Source organism: Notolepis coatsorum (genome assembly GCF_963971535.1).
Source record: "Notolepis coatsorum genome assembly, contig: SCAFFOLD_4984, whole genome shotgun sequence".
Classification (NCBI taxonomy): Eukaryota; Metazoa; Chordata; class Actinopteri; order Aulopiformes; family Paralepididae; genus Notolepis; species Notolepis coatsorum.
In genome coordinates this window covers 807-8,702 of record NW_028172066.1, presented here as the reverse complement: position 1 = coordinate 8,702, position 7,896 = coordinate 807, and the positions used below count along the sequence as shown (strand labels likewise).

General features: G+C 49.5%; 1 long non-coding RNA gene across 1 annotated transcript; it reads right to left on the bottom strand.

Annotated features, from left to right (window-relative positions):
• Window positions 1–4,762: 4,762 nt before the first annotated feature.
• On the bottom strand, window positions 4,763–6,310 carry LOC311248121. Its single transcript, XR_014620913.1, has 3 exons — window positions 6,234–6,310; window positions 5,918–6,032; window positions 4,763–4,892 (listed from the first exon to the last, which is right to left on the bottom strand). It is a non-coding gene; the product is annotated as an uncharacterized lncRNA (long non-coding RNA).
• Between the last annotated feature and the right edge of the window lie 1,586 nt (window positions 6,311–7,896).

Here is a 7,896-nt window from a genome sequence, read left to right as displayed (position 1 = left end):
AACATAATAACATAATATAGCATGAATTTAGAAGAAGAAAAATGAGGTCACAGTGTTCGGTATAGACATATGTACAATGTTCTGAGTTACCATATAATATACAATACACAATACTATGCAGTGTACTAATGTACAGTACTATCTAGTGCAGGGAGGGGCAACTGGCGGCCCGCGGGCCGCATGCGGCCCTCACCGACGTTCCATGCGGCCCCAGGCCAATATTAAAAAAAAAAAAAAAAAAAAATTATAATATTTTTTTATTTTTTTTATTTTTTTATTTTTTTATTTTTTTGTATTGTATTCGACTAAGAAGAGTTGGCAGTCAACTATGACTCCTTTCGATCGATTAGTCGACTATTTGACTAATAGGGGTCAGCCCTAGTGTGCACATATTCAACGCTGTTGAAAGTGCCGTGCAGCAATATGGGGGTTTTGATAAACTGTCGGCTGTTGTTACCGATGGATTCGCCGGGCTTCTAAGGCAGAGTGGCGTTGAGTGTCCAATGCTGCACTGCATTATACATCAGGTAAGATCGCTAACATAATTTCCATCTATTGTGCGTCACTATAATGACCAATGCGAGTCGAGTGTAGTCAAATTATATGCGAGAGTCGTTAAATCGCTTTTCTTTTTTTTTATCTGATATAGGAGGCTCTCTGTGCCAAGAAGCTTGAATACAGCCATGTTATGGATTTGGTTACCAAGGTTACCAATCTAATTCGTGGAGGCAACAGGTCACTAAACCATAGAAAGTTTGTCTCCTTTTTGGAAGAGATGGACACTGATTATGGCGACTTGCAGCTACACACAGAAATCCGATGGCTGAGCCGTCGGAAAGTACAGGAGCGACATTGAAACACTGCAAATGCAATTCAATGATCGGTTTGAAGATTTCAACGGCATGCAGTCACGGATAGCGCTGTTTGCCGGCCCCCTCACCGCTACGGTGTCAGAGCAGCCCCCACCGTTGCAGCTTGAACTGTGCGAGCTACAGTCAGATCCTTTTTTTCAAGCAAAGAGAAATGAGAGGGGAATTTCGTTTTGGAAACTGCTACCTGAGCCCCGCTTCCCACTCCTCAGGGACTTTGCCCTCTCTATGGCCAGTATGTTTGGGAGCACATACATACGTGAGAGCAATTTCTCAAACATGAAGCACATCAAGTCAAAGGAGAGAAACAGGCTGTCAGATGAAACATTATTTCATCTGATACAGATTGCATGCACAAACATTGAAGTTGACATTCCTGCTATTGTGCGCCAAATGGAGAGACCACAAGTGTCTCATTAAAGACAGGGGGGGGAGGATATGATGAAGAGGTGTAGAGGGGGGGAAGGAGATGATGAAGAGGTGTAGAGAGGGGGGGGAGAGATGATGAAGAGGTGTAGAGAGGGGGGGGGGGGGTGATGGAGAGGTGTAGAGAGGGGACCATTATTATTATTATTATTATAACCATTATTGACCCACTGTGGGGCGAGGGTGAATGTCATGCCAGTTTGATTAAGGGTCAATGGGAGGCATGTAGTATTGCACTTTACTTTACTTGCACTTTACTTGTTTACTTTTGTAGTGTTCAGATAACACTAATAACACAAACACAAAGCAGCATTCCTGCTGCATTTCACTACAACAGTAAATCAAAAGTGCAATAATAAATGATTTTGTTAAATGTATAAACTTGTATCCTGCTACTAAACAAAACATTCCTGAGTGCTTCATATCCATAACATGCATTTCAGTGTTATAATGTTTTGTTTAGTAGCAGGATAAAAGTTTATACATTTAACAAAATCATTTATTATTGCACTTTTGATTTACTGTTGTAGTGAAATGCAGCAGGGATGCTGCTTTGTGTTTGTTGAGCAGTGGGCTTTAAGTTCATACATTTATTTTATTAGAAGCCTTAATTATAATTGATCATTTTTGTATATATTTGGGGTTACAGCAATACTTTTAAATTCAGCTGTTTATAAATTCATAAAGTTGAAATTGCATTACTAAATGCATTTGAAATGGAATAAAAACAAAGTTACAACAAATTATAATTGTTTATATACCTTATTTATCACATCTGTGACTATTATGGGCTATTTGAGTGATGGGGTACTACTGGCGGGACTGCCGATAAACAATGCGGCCCCCCAGATTGATTGTGGACATTTTGTGGCCCTCACCATATACAAAGTTGCCCACCCCTGATCTAGTGCAAAGCAGAAATGGGATGAGGTACAATTTTAGGTACAATTTACAGTAAGGTGTACGAGTTGTAGTGCAATCCTTCATCCATAAATATAAAGTGTGGGGAGTGGGTGCTACAGTGTGTTTGTTTAAAGTGGGTGTGTGCTATAAAGTGTGTGGAGTGGGTGCTACAGTGTGTTTGTTTAAAGTGGGTGTGTGCTATAAAGTGTGTGGAGTGGGTGCTACAGTGTGTTTGTTTAAAGTGAGTGTGTGCGTGTGGATGTGTGTGCTATGTGCGTTTGGTGGTTGTTGTTGTGTAGTGTTCATTCATTGTTCGTTTAGCAGCCTGATGGCCTGGGGGTAGAAGCTTCTTCTGAGTCTTTCTGTGCTCGCCTTGAGACTCCGGTATCGCTTGCCTGACCGCAGCAGTTCAAAGAGGCAGTTGTTCGGGTGACTGGAGTCTTTAATGATTCTCTTAGCCTTGCCCGTGCAACGCTTGTTGTAAATGTTCTGGAGGGTGGGGAGCCCCCCTCCAATTGTGCGTTCGGCTGAACGTGTCACTCTTTGTAGTCTGCTTCGGTCTTGTGCAGTGCTATTCCCAAACCAGGAGGTGATGTTGCCGGTCAAGATGCTCTCTATTGTGCATGAGTAGAAGTTCTTAAGGATCTTCTGACTGACTTGGAACTTCCTTAGGCGCCTGAGGAAGTAGAGGCGTTGTCGTGCCTTCTTCACAACACTGTCAATGTGTGTGGTCCATGTCAAGTCCTCGGATATGTAGGCTCCGAGGTACTTAAAGCTGTTGACTCTCTCAACCGGTGCCCCGTCGATGCTGAGGGGGCTGTAGTCCTTGACCCCCGACCTCCTGAAGTCCACAATCATCTCCTTTGTTTTGCTGACGTTCAGGGAGAGGCTGTTTTCCTGGCACCATCCCGCCAGGACCTTGACCTCTTCCAGGTAGGCCCTCTCGTCGTTGGCAGAGATCAGGCCCACCACCACTGTGTCGTCAAATTTGATGATTGTATTGCTACTCCGCTGAGCCACACAGTCGTGTGTGTACAGGGAGTAGAGGAGGGGACTCAGAACACAGCCCTGGGGGGCCCCTATGTTGAGGGTGATGGATGAGGAGGTGCAGTTGCCTGCTCTCACCACCTGGGGTCTGCCAGTCAGGAAGTCCAAGACCCACTGGCAGAGGTCATAGCCCAAGCCCAGGTCCCTGAGCTTGGCTATGAGTATGGAGGGGACTATGGTATTGAATGCCGAGCTGTAGTCGATGAATAGCATTCTCACATAGTTCCCCTGCCTCTTGTCCAGGTGTGATGCTGCTGTGTGCAGCACATGGGCTATGGCGTCCTCCGTGGACCTGTTGGGGCGGTATGCAAATTGCAGGGGGTCCATGTTGATGGGGAGGGAGGAGCAGATGTAGCCCTTTACTAGCTTCTCAAAGCACTTCATGGCTATGGAGGTGAGAGCTACAGGGCGGTAGTCGTTGAGGCAAGCAGGCTTGGATTTTTTGGGTACAGGGATAATAGTGGACTTCTTCAGGCAGGTGGGGATGACAGCCTGTTCTAAGGACAGGTTAAATATGTCAGTGAATACTGGGGCCAGTTGGTCGGCACAGACTTTTAGGACGCGGCCGGGGATGCCGTCCGGACCTGCTGCCTTCCTGATATTCACTTTTTTAAAGGTCCGCCTCACCTCATGCTCTGTTACCCTGAACACTGCGCCTCCATCAGCAGCCGACCCCCCCCCCCCCCCCATTGCCGTGGCTTGTGAGCTGGTGTTGTTATTACCAGCATCAAACCTCGCATAGAAGGTATTGAGGTCATTTGCTAAGGAGATGTCACTGTTCAGTTTGAGGGAGGCGCCTTTGTAGTCCGTCATCGTTTTGAGCCCCTGCCACATAGCTCTAGAGTCAGCTTGTTCAAACTGGAGTTCAATTTTATCCCTGTAGCGCCGTTTGGCCTCTGACACTGTCCTCCTTACGTTGTATCGCGCCACCTTGTGGTCATTCATGTTGCCTGCCACTAGGCCGTCGTTGTATGCTTTTGTGCGCTCTCTCAGAGCTTCACGGACGGATTTGTCTACCCAGGGTTTTTGATTTGGGTAAACAAGACCTTTTACAAGACCAATATGATTAAGGCTGAGACGATATGCCATTTGGAAGAATCGATAAATTATCGATATTTTTATTCGTATATTTATTCATTTATTATTATCTAAACAATTAATTTATGTTTATTTTGCAGCAATTCTTTGCCGTTGCCGCCATCTTTAGTGTTACAGATTTCCCCGTTCAAAACCACCACAGTGATCCTTCTCATGGTCTCTGGATGTGATGGAGGAGTGCAGCACTGCATATTGAACACACGGTGCAGAGTTGCAATTCAACTGCATTTACATGAAATGGGGATGTTTTAACTAAAAACATGCCACAAGACCTAGTATTTTAGTATAGTATAAAGTATATATATATATATAAAAAAAGATTGATTTTGCAGTTATCGATAGTTATGGATAAATCGATAAGTGGTCTCAGCCTGTGTAAATATGATCACACGGTGAGGCGGGAGCGTGGAGCACCTTCTGGGAGGCGGTGCGGAGCTCTGCCAGGGCGGTGGCCAGGTTCTTGGCACACTGGCTCAGCTGCATGGCCGAGGCCTGGTCCCCGATGGTGGGCACCGTGGCTCGGGCCGCCGTCACCATCTTGGCACCGGGCTGGTGGTGGAGGAGGAGAAGGAAGAGGAGGTGGTGGTGGAGGAGGAGGAGGAGGAGAGCAAGGAGAGAGTTTAGACGAGGAGATCACAGGAAGAGAGAAAGAATATTTAATACAGGCTTCAATAGAACTGACACCAAAGTCTGACACCAAGCAGAGCATAGAACGCTTGGCCAAGATTGCAGTGACTGTTCTACGTGCACCACCGAGGCCATGGATCAGCTTCTTACCGTCTTCTGTCCGTGGTCTGTCAACGTGGTTTAGATGTTGAGTTCATTGCTGGGTTAAGTACTTCTATTCTAGTCACATAATATGCTTACTACATATATCTATCCCTGTGAGTGGCTGTCCTGGAGTGATGACCGGAGTGTTGGACGTCCCGTGATGATGACCGGGAGGATGCGACCCTCTCTGCGCCGCCCCTTTGCCTTAAATAGATCCGCTATCAGCTCTATCTTTAATCTTTTAGTTGCTATCGCATGCACTTATCTGTGTTTCACCACACATATGAGTACATACTTACCAACTGTTCGCCTGTTTTACAGCAACACTACTATCACCAACATCTAAGAAGGGAGATCCGCCCCCCTTGAACGGTCCTTCTAAGGTTTCTCTCCTCCACATTGCTTGTGGTGCATTTTTTCCTATTGCTAGGTTTTGGTGAGTTTTTCCTTACCTTCGTGTGGGGTATGTCTGGGAGTGTTGCATTTATTTGAAATTTTTTGGACTTTATGGTGTTTTTGTTTAGTTCTTGACTTATTGTGATGTTTCTTCTTGACTTGTTTAAAGAAGACGTGTCCGGCCCATGGGGACATTAACGTGTGTTGTCGGGCCTTACAAATACATTTGATTTAATTCTGACCTGATGACCGTTCCTTCTTTGTAGTTTCCTTGATGTAGTACACCCTTCACAGGGCCCTAAACTAACTGAATCCTTCTTTGTAGTTTCCTAGATGTAGTACACCCTCCATAGGGCCCTACACTAACTGACTGACTGGATGTGAGAGGGACGCAGGAGATCCGTTACCTGGAGGAAGTTCTGACCGGCGCCGATCAGGGCGAGCTGAGCGCTGGGGCTGTCGGGCTGGGACTGGCTGCCTCGTACCCCCCTGTACCAGCTGGGGGATCTGGTCTGCCACCACCTGAGAGAGAGAGAGGAGAGGGAGAGGGAGAGGGAGAGGGAGAGGGAGAGAGAGAGAGGAGAGAGAGAGAGAGAGAGAGAGAGAGAGAGAGAGAGACACACACAGGAGATATCTTGAGAAACACTTCTCTTTACCTCGTTGACCCCAGTCTGACCTGTTCAAGAAGCATAAAGAGGTTGCCACGGCAACAGGGCTTCTTACCTTGCAGCTCTGCACCAACTGCTGCTTGGGCAGCCGGGTTCTTATTGGGACGAGGCGGCGTGCTGGCGGCGGCGATGGAGTCTGAGTGGCGGCCGCTGCAGCCTGCTTGGCGGCGTTCTGACAGGAAGTGAGAAAGGGAGGGAAGATAGGGAAGTACATAAAGATGGCCGTCTCTATTTTTTTTTTAATCTCTCTCTTTAAATGATGACGTCCCAGAACCCTCTCCCACACTCTCATACCCTCTCCTACACTCTCCTACCCTCCCCCACACTCATCCTACCCCCCCACACAACTCCTACCCTCCCCCACACTCTCCTACACTCCCCCACACTCTCCTACCCCCCCCCCCCCACACTCTCCTACACTCTCCTACCCTCCCCCACACTCTCCTACCCCCCCACACTCTCCTACCCTCTCCTACACTCTCCTACCCTCCCCCACACACTCCAACCCTCCCCCACACTCTCCTACCCTCTCCTACCCTCCCCCACCCTCTCACTACCCTCCCCCACCCTCACCTACCCTCCCCCACACTCCCCCACACTCCCCCACACACTCCTACCCTCCCCCACACTCTCCTACCCTCCCCTACCCTCCCCCACACTCTCCCTACCCTCCCCCACCCTCCCCCACCCTCTCCTACCCTCTCCTACACTCCCCCACACTCTCCTACCCTCGTCCTACCCTCCCCCCACACTCTCCTACCCTCCCCCACACTCTCCTACCCTCCCCCACACTCTCCTACCCTCTCCAACCCTCTCCCACACTCTCCTACCCTCCCCCACCCTCTCCTAACACTCTCCTACACTCCCCCACACTCTCCTACCCTCTCCTACACTCTCCCACACTCTCCTACCCTCCCCCACCCTCCCCCACACTCTCCTACACTCTCCTACCCTCCCCCCACACTCTCCTACACTCTCCTACACTCTCCTACACTCTCCTACCCTCCCCCACACTCCCCCACACTCTCCTACCCTCCCCCACACACTCCTACCCTCCCCTACCCTCCCCCACCCTCTCCTACCCTCTCCTACACTCCCCCACACTCTCCTACCCTCCCCCACACTCTCCTACCCTCCCCCACACTCCCCCACACTCTCCTACCCTTTCCCACACTCTCCTACCCTCTCCCCACCCTCTCCCAACCCTCTCCTACACTCTCCCACACTCTCCTACCCTCTCCTACCCTCCCCCACACTCCCCCACACTCTCCTACCCCTCCCCCACACTCCCCCACACTCTCCTACCCTCTCCCACACTCTCCTACCCTCCCCCACCCTCTCCTACCCTCCCCCACCCTCTCCTACACTCCCCCACACTCTCCTACACTCTCCTACACTCTCCCACACTCTCCTACCCTCCCCCCACCCTCTCCTACACTCCCCCACACTCTCCCACCCTCTCCTACACTCTCCCACCCTCTCTCCTACACTCTCCTACACTCCCCCACACGCTCCCACACTCCCCTACACTCTCCCACCCTCTCCCTACACTCTCCTACCCTCTCCCACACTCCCCCACCCTCTCCTACACTCTCCTACCCTCTCCCACACTCTCCCACACGCTCCCACACTCCCCTACACTCTCCTACACTCTCATACCCCTCTCCTACACTCTCCTACCCTCCCCCACACTCTCCTACACTCCCCCACACTCTCCT